Raw genomic sequence first — 20,637 nt, forward strand, 5'->3', positions numbered from 1 at the left:
CTTCAGTCCTGGAACTGTGCTGCCCAGCTGCCCCTCACAGACAAAACTTAAAAGAGCCCTGCATTTTTTTCCATTTACTCTTAGCTATTTATATCTTGTATGACTTCTTAGGTCTTGCTCCATGATTCAAACAGGAGGAATAAGGGAGCAGGGAAGAAAAACACTGAGAGAATAAAAGAGAAAAGCAATGGTGACTTTAGGAAAGAGCTCTAACCTCTCAGTAATGGAGATGGGAACAACAGTGTAATGAGAAGAATGGTAACACGCAAAGCTGAGACTCATGGCGAAACAGGCACCATCTGGGAGGCTAAAGCCCCGTCTCATCCAGAAGAGATGTGAGTTAGGCATTTTTGCCTTCTACAGGAATACTACCCTATTATATCAACAATGAACCAAAATTGCCCTCTCTATAGCTTCTACTCAATTCTTCTAGTTCTTTAGGGACCCTCTAAGGCCCGACTGGGACAAAATTACTCCCCCCTTTTTTTTTTTTTTACAAAATAGACTGAATTAATTTTGGGTCCCTACTGTTTGTATTTGGCTTAAAATGAACTCTGTGATACAAAGATGCTAATTTGACTTTAATTAAGAATCATCAGAGGATACAGAAATAAAGCATACGTGATACAAAATTGTTTCCACTGATAGTTTGGGGGTCAATGAGCAGACTTCCTGTGTCTTTCTCTGTCTCTAACAAGCAAGCTTACCCCCTGTCTGAATAAAAGCAGATCATGTAAAGTAAGGATTTTGCCAAGTCAGAGGAGGAATAATCATGCTATGCCCCACCTTCCTGATTACATTTATCCCCGCAAAGTAGAAGTTGCTCAGCAATTGTCAAAACAAGGTGTATATGAACTAGGGATAGTCTTTGGATTCTTTCCCCCTCTCTTATTCTGTGATCATTTTTCCCCTCATAACTTCATCATTGAGCCTTGTTTTCCTCTCTCTACTTAGTTAAATTCTTACTCTGCCTACTGCCCTTGGGCTACTTTTTCTTTCAACGTTTATATGAAACAATGAGCTCTTTGTAGAGTTTGAAGCAGTGCCTGGCCAAAGCCCACTAAATAGACTTTTGAATACTTGAAGATATTTATCATGCCTTCTCACATCATTCCATTATTTTTTGTTGTTCTGTGACTTAAATATCCCTAGTTCTACCATTTAATCTTGATATGATCTTAAAGTCCTCTATGATTCTGTCTTCCTCTGAATGTGATCCACCTTACCAATGACCTTTCTAAAATATGGAGTCTAAAAATGAGTACAATGCTTCAGATACTCTCTGATTTGGGCAGCCTCTAGCAGATCCAACACTTCCCTTATTCTGGACATAAATAAGTAACCACAGCCAAAGAATTCATCACTGCATGGTCAGGCTAATGTTGATGAGCCTTTCTATTTTTAGTCAGATAATAGATGCACTCTACTGCCAGCACCATATCTTATGTCTTTTGAATTTGTTAGAAATTGTAAGAGTCTAGACTGTCTTTGACTAGTTTGGAAGGCTTTGAATTTGTCTCCATATGATGATAAGAATTTGGAGATGTACTTTTACGGAATGCTGCATTTCTCTGCAATAAAAAGCATCAACAACAACAAATCCCCAGATGACAAAGGATCATTTCTAGTAGTTCTCCTTCTTACTCAATCAAAGTTATTCACTCTAGTTACACATAGTCTTTAGCAGCTTAAAGGTAGAAAAACTTGCACTGATTATATACCAGGCATTTCACCTCAAGTTCACTTAGGTCAAATAGATCTAGACTTCTTCAGAGAGTCAAAGATGAAAAAAAGCTCTTGTAATTTAATTAGGGATGGCATGAAGTACAGAGTGAGAATTCCACTTTCTCCCATCCAGAGAACAAACCAACCAAATACTCTAAAGGGCTGAGAGGTCATAAACTTGTCTGTACATTTCTCCAGTTTAGGACATAGTGGAATTATAGGTGTTTTTCAAGTATGGTTACTTTATTTATGGAAAAGTACTATCTAGAAATGTTTACTGTAGGTAAGTAAAGTCAACAAGTATTTTTTAAGAGCCTGCAAAGTACCAGGCACTGTGTTCAAAATAGGGAGTAAAAGAGAGGCCAAAACATTCTCTCCGTTCAAGGAGCTCACAACCTAATGTGGAAGAAAAGCATGCAATATTGTGTATAAGCTTGACATAGGCAGAGTAATATGGAGATAATCTCAGAGGTGAGGCATTACTCTTATACAGAAGACATATAAAAGATGTGTGTATAAGAATAAATGAATGAATAAAGTATGTGACAAGTATGTATATGTGAATATATGTTCATGGGTACATATGTTATATATTTATTTATGAATAAAGTAGTTAAATAGCAGGTAGTTTGCTTGAAAAAATATCACTAGATGGTGAAGGAGTCAGGCAAAGCTTTAGCTAGAAAACAATCAATGATTTTGCTACTAATATAAATGCAATGATCCAGGACAATTCTGCAGGATTTATGAGGAATGCTATCCACATATAGAGAAAGAACTATGAGAGTAGAAATCCAGAAGAAAAAATAGGACTATCACTTGTTTATATGGGTATATGATTTGGGGTTTTGGTTTTAAAAGATTACTCTATTTCAAAAATGAATAATGTGGAAATAGGTTTTGAATGATACTATATGTATAACCTAGTGGAACTGCTTGTCAGTTCTGGAAAGGAAGAAGGAAGAGAGGAAGAAGACAACAAGACTCATGTAACCATAGGGAAAACAACCCTTTAAAAATTAAATTGGATTAAAAAATGGTCAATGAGAAATATCTTGAACAGCAAGGAATTCTTTCTAAGGGGCTTTTCAGGAAAAAAAATAATAAATTCCCTTTAGTACATATTAAGCTTCATATTTTTTCTAAGTCATTCAGCTTGAAATACCCCAAAGGCAATTGGTTATGAAGATTGAAGCTTAGGAAGAAGCTAGACCTAGGTATATAGATGTGGGAATCATTGGATATTAATTGGACCCATGAGAACTGATGGATGAGCTCACTAAGAGAGATAGATGTTTGGGAGAGGAGAGTAAGGGGTCTGGGATAGAGGCTTAGGATAGCACCTGTAGTTAAGATGCAAACTCTAGATGAAAAATCAACAAAAAATATTGGGGGGAGGAAGAAGTAGTTAGACAGGAGGAGAGACAGGAGAGTTTAGTGTCATATAAACTCAGAATAGAGAGTAGTCAGAGGGATAGGGTAGGCGAAAGTGTCAGATGTATCAGATTAATCAAGAAGAATGAAGACTGAAAAAAGGACCATCAAAACTGGGAATTGAGAGCTCATTGGCAATTTTAGAGGGAACAGACAAAGGTATGTCCTTTTCACATTATAGGTGCCTAATAGGTATTAGTGGAATTGAATTGAATTGAAATATAAAATGAAGAATAAAGTCAGCTTTTGTATAACTTGTTTTACAGTGGAATAATACATACCATAACACAGATAGATAAGTACACATGGATCCAGGCATATTTGAACTATGATATTTTAGAAGAGAAAGATGTTAGCAAGAAAGAAATAGCAATGAATTACACTAAAGTTAAGTGATCAGCTTTATTTTCCATTTCCTGATTTCCCTTATGTTGGTGGAAAGTTGGAGCACATATTCTTCCCTCCAAGGAACATAAGCTGGTACTTTTCAGTGATATCCAACATAATGAAAATGCTTAAATTGAACAAAAAGAATAGAACATTTTAGATACTTTCTAACCCACTAGAAGAAAAGCATAATTGGAAATATTTCATTTTTCACAGCAATTTCTTCTCATTTAGTACTTTACTCCTGAATTCCTTTTCATAGAAGAGAGTGACATGCTCTTAAAAATAATAAATAGTAGAATTTTCTTGGCTAAATCTAAAAAATATGTCTGAGGCAAGAGAAATTAAAGGTATCCATTCAATATATTGACTGAATTTTAGGTTTTAGGTGGCACATTTCTATTTGATTTTAATATGGTTTATAATATCCTTGCTTTTTTCCCTTTTTTTCTATTGGATTTTTAATAAAATAAAAACTTATGTGTGTTTGTGAGTGTGTATGACTACAAACTTTAAAGAGGAACAGAATATATCCCTTACTCTTGTTAGTAAAATATCAAGTCCCATTGAACACATATGCATCACTTATTACATAATAACTACTTTACCAGTAAGTTATATGCACTGCAAATTTTATTAATCATATTCACTAGGAGAGTTTAGAATTGTTGTTTAGAGTTGTGTAACAATTACTTTTGGACATTAAAATACATTTTAATTATAAAAGTAATAACAATAACAATTAGCAACTATACTAGAACATTAAGGTTTGTAAAATACTTCATAAATATTGTCTCATTTGTCATCATAAAGCCCTAGGAGGTAAGTATTCTTATTATCCCTTTTTATAGATGCAGAAACTGATTTATATAGATGTCAAGTGACTTGTCCAAGGTCACATACCTAGTAAGTAATCTGAGGCCATTTTAGAACTCAAATTTCAATTTTTTGATTAGAGGTCCCATGCTCTATCTATTTCATCTGTTATATGCTGGATTTTTTTCAAAGTATCTTTGTGAAATATTTGCTGAATAATAATAATTCATTAAAACATTTCAGTATTCTAGATTTTTTTATCAGAATATTTCATCTGGTATTAGAAAATAAACATGATGTCTTTTCTTTATTGCAAAAAGCATAATTGTTTACTTTTCTTATGATTTTACTCATTTATAAAACATTCTGCAAGTCTTATCTCACTTTTTCTCTTCCCTCACTTGCTGACTTTCCTCTCTTCCTTCTTTTATTCTTTTTCTCCCTCTCCTGATCCCTCTCTACAGCCATGTAAGGAATTTCTGAGAACTGTTTATTATTCACTTCTAGTAATACCATTAAGTTAGTCATTTTTATACAAGATCCCTAAGTCTTTCTGGAATAAGGATAGAATTATTTTTATAAAGATATCTTATTTTTACCAATTACTTATGATAAATTTTCACATAACTTTTCTGGAGTTATATGGTTCAAATTATTTCCCTACCTCCCTCGCCTCCCATCTCCCAGAGGTGGCAAGCAATTTCATCTAGATTATATGTGTATTATTATGCCAAACATATTTCCATATTGTTCATTTATGTAAGAGAAAAATCATATGAAACAAACCCCCCAAACCAAAATCCAAATAAACTTAAGTGAAATCCCATGCTTTAATCTGCATTTTGATTTCAACAGTTCTTTCTCTGGAGGTTAATAGCATTTTTTTGTAGTAAGTCCTCAGGATTGTTCACAATATTGCTGAAAGCAGTTCAGTCTATCACAGTTGATCATTCCAGAGTTTTGCTGTTTCTACACACAATGTTCTCCTTTGTTGCTTATTTCAATTGGCATCAGTTCATATACGTCCTTCCAGTTCTTTCTGAAATCATCCTGTTCATCATTTCTTATATCACACTAGTATTCCATTGCCATTATATTGTTAATTTATGGATAATGGAGGGCTGGGGAAAGCAAAAGAATGGAATTATTGCATTGGGACATCTTATTATATGGCTCAGAAAAATAAAGCAATTACGCCTTCTATAGACTGAATAATAGCAATTTTATACATATATATGTTGTAATGAATAAAATGCAAATTTATTTTTAAAAGTATTTCCAAATTCATAGAATTTTGGGGGGGGGCATTTTCTCAATGTAGGGTGTGTACTCCAGAAGTCAGAGAAGAACATGTCCTAAAGAAAAGTATCTGGTGCCCTTATCACCATTTCTATGGCATCCAGGGTAGTTAGCCAGGAAACAACAATATCCAAGCCAATCTGGGCTTTCCCAAAACACAGGGAGGTTAGAGCAGAGAGTCTGCTTCATAGGGAAAGATATGAAATAAAGATATCTCTTGCAGAAAAGTAATAATTTCTTTGATGGGAAGGTGGGAGGAAAGCCCAAGGTCTATTCTTAGGCATATGGGGAAGAAAGGACAGGGGTTGTTACTGGATGATTTGCCAACAGCAGCAGGGTAGGAGTTGTATTGGGAAGATGGGCTGGCTGATACCCTTTGAGAAACTGACATGGAAAGAGAATGGTAACAACACAATCAGCAATGAGGAGGTGGGAAGTAGAACACACAAATATTTGTCAAATATTAAGGATTGATGTATCTGATGTTGATATATTCTATACCAAGAATATATCTCCCATTCTTTCAGATGGGATTAACAAGAGGAAAGAGTAAGGAAAGAGTTCTAGTGAAGTCTGCTTCTTAAGCTCCCTATGCCTCAGTTTCTCTATCTATTTAAATGAACTTAAATATATGCCTCTTTAACCCAACATTATTGTGGTGAAACTGAAGTGACATCGAGTGTGAAAATTTAATGGGCGCTATAACTACCAAAGCGATGTTTTATTGTGCAAAGACATCAATTCATGGAAATTCATTTATTACTAATGACTAGATGGCTATGATGAAATAAGAGTCCACAATCATCCCTCCATTATCTCTCCCTCTCAAGGTTAGAGGAATATTAATGACTGCTTGTTTCAGAGCTATGTAGTAATAGCAGACCAAAGCATGTTATTAAAAGACCAAGGATTGGAACCATGAATATTTGGCAACAGCTATTGGCTAGTTGACATTGGGTTATTTTCAGCTGGCTGAATCTGGCTGAATTTTGATTTGCTTTTTGGAAGCTTAAAAAGCTTTTTGAACATTTTTATTCAAGATCATACTTAGACTTTTATTTCAATTCATCTAATTAGCCTATCAAACATGCTTTATTGTCAGGCTAACAGGACAGATGACAAAATAATAATAGAATAAAAATGTACGTCTTGGGCTTTTTCACACCCATATTTTAATCACTACCAAAGTGTTCCTAGTGTCGCCAATATAGAAGGCTGCCTTAAAAAATAATAATTAGTCCTTTCTATCAGCCTGCATGTTTGGCATGACTCACTTTATTTCTGAAGGGATGTGGTTTGTGTCTTCTTGTGAGTGAATCAGAGCAATTAGGTGAAATGATATTAATGCTGTTTTTATCTGATGGAAGAATCTGTCCCTGGAATGAATTAGTGTGTTCTTCTTTCTAAACCATATCCAAGATCTCCAATTATTGAGAGGTGAAAAGGCTTATCCTTTTCACTGGAACTTTATCCTTTCTAATACCAGTTCACACAGTTCTTAGCCAAGATCATGACTACCGGCTTTATGACAGCAAGCTTAAGTTTCAGGCTGTTTATCTACAGCAACCTATGCTGTGGTCATCTAGTTGACATGATGAGAAATTGACAATGATTAAGTGAACATTTTCATTCCTTACTTGAGAAATAGAATTTTATTTTGTTTTCATAGGAGTCTATGGCACAGCTTTTAAAGGCATTACACAAACTTTAAGAGAATATCAACTCATAATCTATTGTTAGCTACTTGACTTCTGATCAGCTCTTCTTTTAGATATTTAATATTCTTCAGAACCAAGTTGCACCCTTCCTTTCCATTGCCATTACACATTAAACCTATCTATTCACTCACTTGCACCATTCACACACACACTGACCTTTTTGAAATTTTCCACAGATTCTATCTCCCACCTCCATGTCTTTGTATCAATTGTCTTATTCGTGTGGAAGATGACTTCTCATTTTTGCCTCTTGGAATCCATGCTTTCCTTCAAGAGTTGGCTCAGCGGTCCTATTCCTTAGGGTGCTGGTATAGGGGTACAGGATCCTCCGGACACCTCATGTCTCTAGAGGAATCCCACATTGAAAGAATACATGAAGAATTCCTCTATCCTGGACCACACAAGTGCTGGTTGTAAAGAAGCCTCCCCTCATGTCTCTAAAGTGACAACCACATAAACAAAGAATTCTCTGAAAGATACATTTCCTTATATTTTAAGTGCATTTCCCTTAGTCTTCTGATAAGGGTTTCAGCATAGGAGGTGTACCTTCTGTTTGCATCTCAAACATCACTAGATTCTGAGATATGTAACTCACCCTCCTTTATGATTAGGGCTTATTATATATCATAAATAATTTATACCTGTTCTTCTACCCCAGACACCAAGGCACCTCACATGGGAATGCCACCTAGTCCTCCTTGTTTGCGCCCTTCCCCATCTTCCTTTCCTGGTCACAGAGACTGTTCCTTTAAAACATAAAAATTGTAGGCTCCTCTTCAGGGAGGCAGACTTCACATGCACCTGCCTCTCAGCTTTAACTCAATAAATTCCTCTATTTTTAAACATTCATTGGAACCTGGTAATTCTTTAAGAGTATACCCTCCAAACTAGTTAATATCAAGTTCTCCCCAATAATGCCTCTCCAAATCTCTTCAGTTGCTAGAATCTGCTCTTCTTACCTCCAGGTTACCTTATTATCTGCTCTGTATGTACTTTGTATACACTCATACATTTATAGGTTCTTGCCCCATTAGGAGATTCTTGAGAGCAGGGATTGTTTTGTTTTTGTCATGTGTTTCTCTACAGGCTAGCCCAGTTCCTGGCATGTCAGAGGAAATGATTAACAGCATCATGGGAGAGAGTGCCCACATTGATGAGGACACAGAGAAATAAGATATTAAAGCATGATAGGAAAGGAAACACTTTCAGCTCAGGCTAACTGTAAGATGAAATTGTGGTCCTGACTGAATGTTACTCTAATTCAGCTGTGGGTATATTTTAATATGACAATTTCAGAAAGTAACATGTTAAAGGGGAAAAAGAACAACAAAAAAGTAAAAAAATATCTAGAGAGAAATTTCTAGAAAAAAGGGAATGAATTAAAAGTTACATAATATTAGCTATATAGTAATATACATATATAATCAGTATATATTAATATACAATATATAAATACTTATAGATGTATATGTATAAGTTATATGAAGATAGGATTAACTCTCCCCTTGCCTATTAATTAAATTAAGCAACAAAACATGAAATCACCCCTGCTTAACACTAAGTAGGGGGGGTCCACAAGCAACTTGCTAAAAGTGGGTGTAAACTCCAGAAGCAACTGACCACCCCCTGGACAATGCTAAGAAAATTTAAAGACTGCAATTGGCTCCTGTAAAGTGGAGGAAGGGACAGGAAGTGACATGGAAAAAAGGACTATAAAAGTCCCGAACTTCCTGTCCAAGGAATCTTTGGCTTGAATTTTGGTTTTGGAGGATCTTGGACTGGGACTGTAGCTTGGAGCTACGACTTGGGACTTCAGCTGGTGACTTGATTTTTGGAGGTGGCTTTGGACTGGACCTTCAGCTTGGACCTTTGACTCTTGGTCTGCTTCTTGGAGCACTGCTCCCAGACCTTCTCCTTTGGAATTTGTCTTGGGTGAGTGAATAGCTTGTCTTCTTTCCCAGGCTTCTGGAGAGAATAGTTCCAGAGAGACCTTCCTTTCCTAGAGGAGACTGCATAGGTGCAACCCTTGCATAAGACACCACTGTGTCCTCTGGATGACAGTTAACAAGCTTGGCCTGGGATGGGCCAGACATCAGAGCAACATTTAGTGTGATAGGCTATACATTTTCTCTACCCTTTTCTTACATTTCTCTATTTTCACTCTTTCTACCTCTTTGTAAATAAATGTTATTAAAAGTCATTTTGACATGAGCTATAATATTTTAAATTGATGACCACAATATTATCTTAGAATTCTCACATTTAGACAAATCCTAAATTTAACTTCTTACAGTTATATATTAATATGGCTAGATATACTAGAAAAAGGAATTTAAAAAGTTATGTATGTAACATTAGGTATATATTATGATTTACAAAATAATTTGCATTAATACATATCTATTAATATGTATATATATATTCCTTAAAAGGTCAATCATAATTTTAGATTTTACTTAATTTTCATTTCCATTTTTCCTGAGAAGTAGCATAATCAAACTAACAAGTATCAATGGAGGCTCTTATTATGTGTTCAGCACATTTATAACTACTGTGTGGGAAGACATTGGTCCCTTGAAGAAATTTTCTCTAAATAATATAAGATATATGAGGTATGATTATCATGTCACAAAGCTGATCTTTACAAACAAACAGACAAACAAAAGAATTTATCCAGAAAAATGGTCATGCCTACTTAGGGAGACTTTCTATTTCTAGTAAGAATGCTATTCTTTAAAACATTTTTAGACTCTTCTTGTGTCATTGCTTTCAAAATCTGAGCCACATTCTCTTATAGTACTCTGTGGTGGCCACACTTACATTCAGAGAAGTAGTCTTTGCAGCTCTTACAGTTGTACTTAATTCTGTCCTTTAAGGGTAAAGTGGTATTAAATTCCTCTTGTAAACAATAGCTCTTCAAATACTTGAAAACAATAATACTGTTCTTTTAAGTCTTCTCTTCTCCAGGTCAAACATTCTGGTCTCAGCTATTGTTGAATATTCTATTTTATTTCTACCTGTTCCCTTTTACTATAAATGTTACATCCTCCAAATGTTACACCTTCCAAGAAGCCTTTCTTGACCTTGCCACCATATCCAATGACTAAATCAGAAATGATCATTCCAAGCTCTCATTTTAAAGACAAATGAACTGAAGAACTGAGAGGTTAGATTATTTCCCCAAGATCATACAGCTAGTTAATATAGGAGTGAGGATCTGAACCCAGAAATTCTTGGTCCCAAACCAGTGCCCTATCCAATAATCTAAATGTAGTGCTACATTAGAGTATAGGAGGCAGGAAGGCTGAAAACTTAGTTAGGACCAAATCTCAAATAGCTTTAAGTGTCAAACAGCAAAATGTATATGTACCCAGAACACCTTGTTTTATGAAACCCCAAATTTACCCTTGTCCCATAGGAACTTGTCTTGAAGAAACTCCCTGGAATCCTCTGTTCCAGACTGAAAAATAGACCATGAAGCACTCATTGAGTACCCTGGATAGGAGTAGTAGAGGTGGTCAAGTCTTAACTACCCTTTTTTGTCTTCTGAGTTTCTCCTATTGTATTTGGACCTTTCCTGGGTATCCCTGGCTGAAGCTACAACCTCTTTCTCAAGCTCCTGCATAACCAGTCAGTTTTTTTCCTCTTCAGATTATATTCTCTAGAGAATAAATAGAACCCCCAACTCTTCAGTTTGATGGAAATTCCCATTCCTGGTGTCTTTTTTACTGGAGACATTGTTCCCAGAGTCTCCAATACATATCTTAGATACAACTGATGGTATCAAAGCATAGCCTGGAGGTATATCTCTATGTCCATCTCAAAACCTAAAGGACCATCCAAGGGGGATAATCCTCTCAGGGTCTTATCAGGAGTTATCAGATATTTTAGGGTTAATAATCACAAGGATGCAAGGAAGCAAAGGAATTTTCCTGCTTACAGTTTGTCCTGAAACACTTCTTTCATTTGGGGGGGTACAATGTCCCATGCCACTTTCACATCCTGTTCAAGTTCAGAGTCATATCTGGGATCAGGTGCCTGAGTCACAGTCCTGTGACACACAGTTGGCTGCCTTGGTGATGCAAACTCACACAGACTCACGTAGTCTCATGCAGAAGCATGCCAGCTGTGTTACCCAGAGGGGGAAAAGGGAAGAACTTTCCTCACACAACTGCTTGGGTGCTGAAGTGTTTTTTACAGGTTGACAACTCCTATATGTAACAGGGAATCACCGGAATGACATGAATACACTTGAGTTTAGGAAAAATAACTTTGAGGGACATGTGGAGGATGATCTAGAGTAGAAAGAAATTTGAAAATAAATAGACTATTACAATAGTATAGAGAAGAGAGGGTGAGGGGCTGAACTACCACAGTGTCTATGTGGATGGAGAGAATAAATTCAAGAGATATTCTTTGAACACCTGAATGATGATAAAATGTTAATTAAGCACTTATTGTATTCAAAGCACTGTGCTAAACACTGAGGACACAAACAAAAATAAGACAGTCTCAAAGGGTCCAGCAATGAGGGGTATCCTAAGCAGAACTTTCATCTGGAAGTCAGATCTAAGGACACAATGTGTCTTGATTTGCTCTGCTAAAGCAGAGAGATGGAAATACGTGTTTTTAGAGTTGTTTTGATATGGGATAGAGTTGGTCTAGGTTTCCTCCTAGACACTCCAACCCCAGAAATGTTCCAGATCAAAAGGCACTCAGGAAATTCCTTTCTGATAATATTCTCCCTGGACTTTCCCCTAGATCTTCAATTAACATGGATATGCACCTCCTAGTTTCACCTTGATTGGCACTGGGTGGTACCTAATCCAAACATCTTTTGAATTCCACAGATCATCCCTTTATACTCCCCAACCCAATGAATTACTGCATTCCAGATTCACCCCATCCCTTTCGCTCTAATCCTATAACCCTTGTTGTCAAAACTGTCTAAAAACCCCAAACTTCATCTCTTCAGAGATGCAGTATTCCACCTGCACACTGTCTCCCACCCATTCAACGTGGCTCCCAAATTTATAAATTTCTCTTTTTATTTTAAAGCTAATTTTGGAGTCTTGGATTCTTGCAAAGGACAACCTGTTCCAAATCTAGGCTTTCACCTCAAAGCTCTTCCAGCACAGTTTCAATTGAAAAAATTACCATTTCTGAGATTTAACCATTTTTTCATCAACCTAAAGGATGGTTGTGACAGAGACATTCTTTTATTGATCTTTGGAAGCTATGGCTGCTCAGATGGTGGCTGTAGCACCTGCAGACACAGCTGCCAGATTCATCTTCACAAGGGTGGCTCCTCCATATAATGGAACCTGAGCTGGAAGCCAGTGATATAAGGCGCATTTGCTATTTCTCATATTTTTAGGCTTTTCTATTTGTCATTGGCCCCTGGAAGATTGTTCTTGGTGGCGGTGACCTGTGGCTCCTTCTCCACAAGGGTTGTTCAACTCAAAAATGGGGAGAGTCCAGAGGATAGGAAGTGTCAGGCTCAAGCTTGGTCAGTAATCTGGGCTGGAGTTCTGCTCATCCCTATGTTCTTGAGTACAAAGTACTGTGCTATCTCCCCTGATGTCAGTGGGGAGGTGGATAACAAGGGGGTAGTGTTTGTTTGACCTCTGACAAATGTTATTTCCTGCCACTATCTCAGGACCACTTGCTATTTGAGGCAGGCTTTTCTCTACTTATTGGGTGCTTTTGAATTTGGTAATTTTGGGTTTATTAGGCTCCTCCCACAATGTTTGTCCCCCTTAATGAGAAAAAAATTGGGAATAGTTCTTAGAGGTTCTGGAACATCGAGATGGACTTTTAGACTTTTCAATGAGATATTACATATTTTAAAGCAGAGGTTAGTGACTGAATAAACACAATAATAAAGAGAACTCTGTCATCTCAGTGAGGCAAGAAAGAAGTTTGTCAGTACCTACAATTGAGGGTTCAGGAAAAGTTAATAAGGGCTTAAGGAATGAAGGAAGGGCTATAACAGCTGTTCTTTGAAACAGGCCAAAGAGACATTACCAGAAGGATTCCTGGAAAATGCTCAAAGCCAACTAAGTTAAGAGTTGAAAAGACTAAACTTGCTGGAGGCCAGCTCTTCTTAGTTATGGTGCTTTCTCTAGCAAGACTTTGATTATTTTGCCTTTGAATATAACGTGGAGTTCTGAGCCCGACTCCTTATTCATGTAAAATTTATTGTAGTTGTGAGGGAAAAAAAAACCTCTTTACATAACCCTGATAAAATGCTTCACATAAAGTCAAGAGAATAAAATGGGAAACAATATTCATTTAGATGGGAATCACTCTTCTTTGGATAGAACGTTTTCCCCTTTGAAATCATTTTGGGCATAATTTCCAAAAAGTGCACCTCCCTTATAATTAAATACACGAGATAAAGTTCCCAAGCTGGTCTAATAACCCCAAGACACTTCGAACTAATATAGTCAGCCAGAATGTAGAAATCAATGTTAAAATCCTCCAGAAAGAACCTTCATATTGCATGCTGACCTTGTGCCAGCGGAAGATGCCTGTGGTAGACTATTAATGATATTTACAGCGAGGGAAGCAAAGATAAGAATGGGGACGATCAAACTGTGGGCCTTTCAGAAATGAGCTGTCGTCTTGCAGAAGTGAGTTCCTTCCTGGGATGTGACTGCTGAGTCCAGTCATCTGACCACCTCCATCTTCCTTGGCAGCTTCTATAATTAGTCAGTTTAGGAGTTCAGTTTCTTGATTAGGTAGAAGACACATTAATATGGAAATTTAGTGACCTCATCTTAAGGAATTGGAAGGGAGAGGAAACTAAATATAGAAATCCTCACTCATGTAGATGAAACCATAGCCCTTATGAGGATGACTTCTTAGCCAAGAATTTCTTTTTTAAAGCAATCCTAAAATAAAGCAAAATTTGGATAAGTTGAACAAAGGACGCTTATTCTGGAACATAAATGGAAAGAGAGGAAAAGAGGATATTCAGTGTCAAAAAGCATGTTTTTTATTCCTTTAGGATGACTGTACAGAATTTAGTCATGGCTTCAGTCATGAAATAAGGATTTATAAAAAGGAAAGAAGGGGAACAAAGGCAACTAGTAATCAGCAGATGGGGAAAGGAATAAGCATATAATACTTATATTGAATATGCCAAGCACTATACTTAGCAATTTTTACAAATATTGCCATATTTAGTCCTCCTCACAATCCTGAAAGGTAGGTGGCATTATAATCCCCATTTTATAGTTGAGGAAACTGAGGTTAAGTGACTTGACCAGGGTCACACAATTATAAATTGTCTGAGAACTCAATCTTCTGACTCTAGACCCAGGACTATAATCACTCTGCTATTAGCAGCCTATATGAAGCTGGGCAGATGAAAGGAAGGTATTTTGGTTTAATCCGTGTTGAAACCAAAGGGGAAATGGAGAATAATGAATTTGACCTGGTGTTTATTTGCTGACTACTGTGAAAATGTTTGCAAGAAACTAATGAGATAGACACATTGTAATCTGCTTGGTCCACTTAACACCGATCCCACTGCATTCTTTGAAATACTAATATGCCACTAATAAGCCCTTGAATTATCTCAGATAGCAACCCCCCCCCCATCCCCAATAGAAATAGAGTGAAATGGGAAAAGAAATGGCTAAACTTTAAATAGTCAAACCATTTGAAAACTAACTAGGCTAGGGGAAAGGTCACTTTGCAAATATCTGGCTTTAAAATCAGGATTTGGGGGTGGGACCAGTTATTCTTAAATGATGCATTAACAAATGTATTCATAAATTTTGTAAATGTTACAAATGAAGACTTCCGGAATAAGTGTGTCCTTTTTAATTAAAGAATGTGGAAAATGTGGGGTACCACAGCATAACTAGCAGAGTTGTGTTGATGAAGTCTTAGAATATTATGTTGCCTTTTACAAAAGAACTTTGAGCAATTCTCTGTAGCACTTGGCAGAGTTCTTTTCTCTTTTGCTATTCTGTCACTAGAGAAGACACGGGCAATTATAAAGTGCCAACAAGATTGAAGAGCAAGATAGATTCCTTTACTCAGTCCGAAAGGTATCTACCTAGAGGAAACTCCTGGATTTTGTGTGTTTTCAAATTGTCGACTTGAAATACCTTGCATGGAAAAATTCCAGGAAAGCAGTGAAATCAATAATTGACAGCTCCTGCAAGGTGCTAATTAAGCCATATTGTTTAGCTTTTTATTATAACAAATCATTATCATTGTGAAGCACATTTTAAATGGGGATTAAGGGAATAGGGGAAAAATGCAATTAGAATCCAGATCATGATATAACATAATATAACCAATCACTTTCTTTGAAAAACAGCCATTATGGAGGAGATCAGAAACAAGCCAAAAGAAGAGAGCAATATGCTAGTCCCCACCCTCCCACTCTGCCTGAGGGAACAATATGGAATGTGTATGATTTTTCCTTTTAAACAAGACAAAATAAAACGGTCTTTTTCAAAATCTCACTTGAAAAACTCTACGTCTATTTAGATTATGGACAATGAAAAGGATTTGTAGTTTGTTTTTAGAAGAATTCACCAAATAATTTTGAAAGTAGTCCATGTTCCTGAGCTTTTTACATGTTTGAGATTGAAGATGTTACCGACGAGAGGCAAATGAAATGTACTTTATAATGGGATTTAATGGAATGTATACTATTAATGAAGCAAGACAGAAATAAGTGTATTAAAAACAATTACTAAAGAAATATACATTCAGAACTGTTATTGAAAACTAAATATTCTCTTTAATAAAGAATGAAAGATTCCTTAAGTTTAGATTTTTTTTTTCCTCTTAGAATCAGCATTTCTCTCAGGATTTAACAGAACTCCAGATACATTTTGGAGGGGTCTTTCATATATAGCATCAGAACTGGGACAAAGTATTATTATGCCCTGGGCAAGGTTTGAAAATGACACCCCCTGTGTGTTAGTATTCACTGAAAGCTTCAAGCATGACAGTGAAATGAGTAACTTGACATAACAAAATAAACGCCCAAGTGCCACAGAGAGCAGTATTTTCTGACATTCAAAATGTGCTTTTTGGAAAAGTAATTAAAACAACTTTCCTTCCTGAATGTCCCTGTCCCTGTGCATTGTACTTCAGGTCCCTGCCTACTTTGCCATGAATTATATTAATTTCTTAAGAGGAAAAGATAGAATTAGTCATTTAAATGTAAATAAAAATAAATATGTATGGGGTGTTCAGGGAGAACTAGCACCTCTGCTATGAAGGCTTGCCAAGTTCTTTTTATTGGGGGAAGCAGAAAACCCAGAAGTTTCAGAGGACAAATGAAAAGATTTCCCTAAACCAACGATGGTGAGCCTTTTAGAGAACAAATGCCTAAACTGTACTCTCATGCCACATCTCTTACCCCAGAGAGGGAAGGGAGGAAGCACTCCTTCTGGACTATTGGACAGAGGGATGGGTGATGTGAAAAATGTTCTCAGGCATGGTAGAAATGGGGAGAGGAGCAGCCCCCTTGTAGGACCACTAGAGGTTTGCCAGTCCAGCCCTAAACTGAAGACCATCCTAGATCATCAACCATAAAACCTAAACCAATTTGGCAGGCCACACTCGACTCTTCAGACATCTGTATATCTCCTGATATATACAATGCCCTTCCTCCATTCATCTGATTTGCCTTTTACAATGTCAAACTCAACCCCCCCCCCCCAGTTACTCATCCTTGTGGTCATATAGTGACTCCATGCCCTTCCCAAAGTCATCATCTCCAGCTCTTCCATCCCCCTCATAGTCACATGTAAATCACAAATCTAAATCCCTTCTGCTACCCTTCTGTTTGTCAAATAAAACCAATAAAAACCTTTTTTTTTTCTTTTAATAGGCAGATTTCCACTCAGAGTTGCCTCCCAGCCATTAAACCTGTTAATAAACCTCATTAATTTTATTGGGGCACTTGTAATTCTTGCAATGAGAAAATCCTCCTGAATCAGGACAGCTTTCCCCATCACACTTTTCAGGGCTGCTTATCCACCTTTGGTGTCTACCTCTCACACAACCCTCACCTATAGATCCAAGAAGCTGTAGCATCCCCCAGGCAGAATGGGTGGATGAGAATCATCAGTTCCAACTGCCCCCAAGGTGGCTAAAATAAGCAATGTGGAGTAAGCACTTAACTTTGGATACCTCAAGGTCATCCATTGCATCCAGGGCCGTCAATGGCCAGTTGTCTTGACCTACCACCAGACTTCAGTGACTCTGGAAAAGAGAATGAGTCTGAGGATGTTGCACAATTCTGTCATTTAAATCCAAATGATTGGTAAAATCCAAAATTGCACTTGATAACAAATGCAAAATGGCATAAAACAATAGCTCAAAATCTGTCCATTAATCTAGCTCTTTGCTGAATACTTATGGCTTTTAGATCAGGGAATATTTTCCCCCTAAGTAAATATTTTGACATCATCTTGAAGATCAAAAAGACACTTAAGAAAAATGAACTAATTGAAATGAACTTTCATGGGGCTTTATATCTCCTCAGGCTCAATAACTCATTTTACTTTCACATTCTGTCTTCCATTACCCCAATCCCATTCAGTAGTTGCCCTTCAGTTCTTATTCATCTTAGTTAAATGAAAAGAGCAGTTGAATTTGAAATTAGAGATTGAGATTCTGCCACTTACTATCTGTGTGACCTTGGGTAAGTCCCAATCTCTTTGAGCTTCATTCAGTAGGTTGAATTAGACAACTTATAGTGTTTCTCCCAGCTCTAAATTTATGATCTCATCCTATTCTGATTTTTAGGTACTACACAGTAAATAGCACAACAGATTTCTTGTGGACTTTTAGAAAAAGCTAGAGAGGAATAAGGCTAATTGAATATTCCCATTGTTTTCTTGAATTTGCTTAAATTTCCTAAGAAGTTGGTGAGTACTTAATGTGCCGTATTTAGAGACAGCCTACAGGCAGACAAAAAACAACCAGTTTCAGAGTCACTGGTGATATAATGAGAAGTAATCTTAGAGGCAGGAAGACCTTAATAATGAGTAATGGAGAAGATGAGAAGGATGGGCACTTTTAGACCTCTTGAAGATGAGTCTTCAGAGTTTGTATTTGTAAAGCACTTATCACACAGCTAGTTCCTTGGACATAGAAGGTGTTTGATAAATCATTTCCCCCCACCGTGTTTCAGGGAGGCCAGGTCATGGAGAATGAAGAGATTGAACATTCTAGATATGGTACACTGGATTTCAATCCTCCTATGTTCCTTATCCCCTATGAGCTTCCGTTTTCCCATTTTAAAATGAGAAGGTTGGGTTGTAGCAATCAATTCATATGTGTTTGTTGAGTAGGTACTAGGTGCTAGGCACTGCTAAGCTCTGACAATGTAAAGATTGTCAGTTATGAAAAACACAGAACCACCAAAGTAGTTCGAAAAAACAAGTGTTTAGTTGGTACAAGGAAGACAATGCTGCCTGCACCACTACACAGAGCCAAGCACAAGATAGGACTCTATGAACACCACCTGGGGAAAAGGTACCTTGAAAGAAGATTTTTCTAATGAGCTGAAAAACCTGGGATCTTATATACCTTCTGGGGAATAAAAGATAGCAAGGACCATTGATTGGTTTACAATGGAGACCAAGGAAGGAAGATACCAGCCAAGGATTGGACTACAATGGAGAAACACCCTAAAGCAAAGGTGGTACTTAAGATTTGACTATATCTACTAATTCTATATAAACTGAGATCTTTGGGTACTTTAAACTTTATTGTTCAGTCTAAGACAAAATTCAATCTGAGACTACTCCGAAGGCAAATTCCTAAGAGGCAAAATTAAATTTTGGGGTTCCTTAAATAAGGTCATTAAAAGACAAAAGTGAAATTATCCTAATTTCAAAGTAGAGGTAATTTATATTTCATTATGTCAGGGATGACAGCATATTTCTGCCTTTGTTTATGAATGTATGAATATAAGAGAACATAAATGGAATATAAATTAGAAGATTCATCATTAAAGTCACCTATAATTATATACTGAATAGGGGTAACCAGAACTTAAACATTTGAAAAACACTTTATATATTGTTATAAATTAAAATTAATCAATCTTTGCCCATTTCTCTCAATCACAAGACTTATTAGATCTATAAGCATTTATTAGTAAAACAAAAGATAGAAAAGGGGGTTTTCAGCCTTTCTGAATACCTATGAAGTCAGATTATTGAGGACTTCCTCAATAATCTGGTTTCATAAGTATTTTTATTGGATTCCACCAAACCAAACAAGGCTGAGAGGGGAATAAGTGCCTTGTCCAAGGTCACCTAGTTTGCAAGATCTGAAGCAGTATTTGAACTCAGGACTTCCTGACTCTAGGTCTAGCACTCTATCAATGCTCCATTTAGCCATCCAGGCTGGTATAATGAAAAGGCAAGCAGATTTAGATTGGGAGAACCTGTGTCTGACATGGCTCTAAGACTTACAACATGTGTGATGTTGGGAAAGTCATTTAATCTTTATGGGTTTTAGTTTCTTCATCTTTAAAAATCTATACAGGATGTCTAAGATCCCTTTCAGTTCTGAAACTTGTGGAAATAGTAGCATGACTGTATTTTTCCCTCATTATCTAAATAAAAGAAATTTAGCACTGGTTTTGCAGGACAGATTGGAAGCAATTTTATCTGAAAGATTGAAAAATGATCAATGTTTCTAAAAATTGGGCTTCTGTTCCTGGATGATTGTGGGATTCTGAATAATTTGGGTAGAAAGTTCAGACTGTGCTCCGAAGTGACCATGACCGTCACTCATGTCTTCTCAGTCTATATTCATAGAATTTTTATTGCTTGTTGCATAGGTTCAGCTAATGCTCATAAATTCTTGGTTATTGCCAGTTAACTGTTAAAAGACAGTTATGATTGGCAAGACTAACTGAATGCTTTCATTCTTTACTGTGAATCTGCTTTCAGCTCCTAAAAAGAACTTGGTGAAGATGATACAAGACTTATTGAATACTACAAAGATGTCTCTAACTAGTAGGCACCTGAAGGCTCCTGTTTGACTGCTTTCAGAAGCAAAAGAGCTTCACAAGTTATTAATTAGCATTTGTAAAAAAAAACAGTTCTAAACCAATACGATTGATGTTTGTATGAGAGTTTGAAATTATAGCATAATTGATGCTTGTATTACTTCCATAGTAAGGATTAAACCTTTATTGTTGTTCAATTGTTTTTTTTTTTCAGTTATGTCTAACTCTTGTGAATCCATTTAAGGTTTT

General features: G+C 36.6%; 1 pseudogene; it reads right to left on the bottom strand.

The window, feature by feature from the left end:
* LOC100010057 (heterogeneous nuclear ribonucleoprotein A1-like) overlaps nucleotides 1–348 on the bottom strand; it is a 139,244-nt pseudogene extending 138,896 nt beyond the window's left edge.
* Between the last annotated feature and the right edge of the window lie 20,289 nt (nucleotides 349–20,637).

This window comes from Monodelphis domestica, chromosome 8, assembly GCF_027887165.1.
Source record: "Monodelphis domestica isolate mMonDom1 chromosome 8, mMonDom1.pri, whole genome shotgun sequence".
NCBI lineage: Eukaryota > Metazoa > Chordata > Mammalia > Didelphimorphia > Didelphidae > Monodelphis > Monodelphis domestica.